Raw genomic sequence first — 303 nt, forward strand, 5'->3', positions numbered from 1 at the left:
GTGCTGGTCCCTGAAGGACAGGAGGGCTGACCCCCAAGCCCTGTCCCATCCGGCCCTGGCCCAGGAGCCAGCTCCTCGGAGCGCAGCCCGGAGTCCTGTCCGGGGCCCCTCGAGGCCGGGGCTCTGTGCGGGGAGGCGGTGCTGCTGGCCCAGGGCCCCTCGCGCCCCTGCCGCCCTGTGCTCAGGGTCTGGCAGCCCAGGGACGGCGGCTCCCTCCGGGTCGTGGGGACGGTGCCAGGGGAGAGCTGGCGCCAGCCGGGGGCAGGAGGCCGGAGGAGGCGGGCAGCCCGGGGGGGCCCCGGA

The sequence above is a fragment of the Myotis davidii genome, unplaced genomic scaffold (genome assembly GCF_000327345.1).
Source record: "Myotis davidii unplaced genomic scaffold, ASM32734v1 scaffold1717, whole genome shotgun sequence".
In the NCBI taxonomy this organism is placed as follows: domain Eukaryota; kingdom Metazoa; phylum Chordata; class Mammalia; order Chiroptera; family Vespertilionidae; genus Myotis; species Myotis davidii.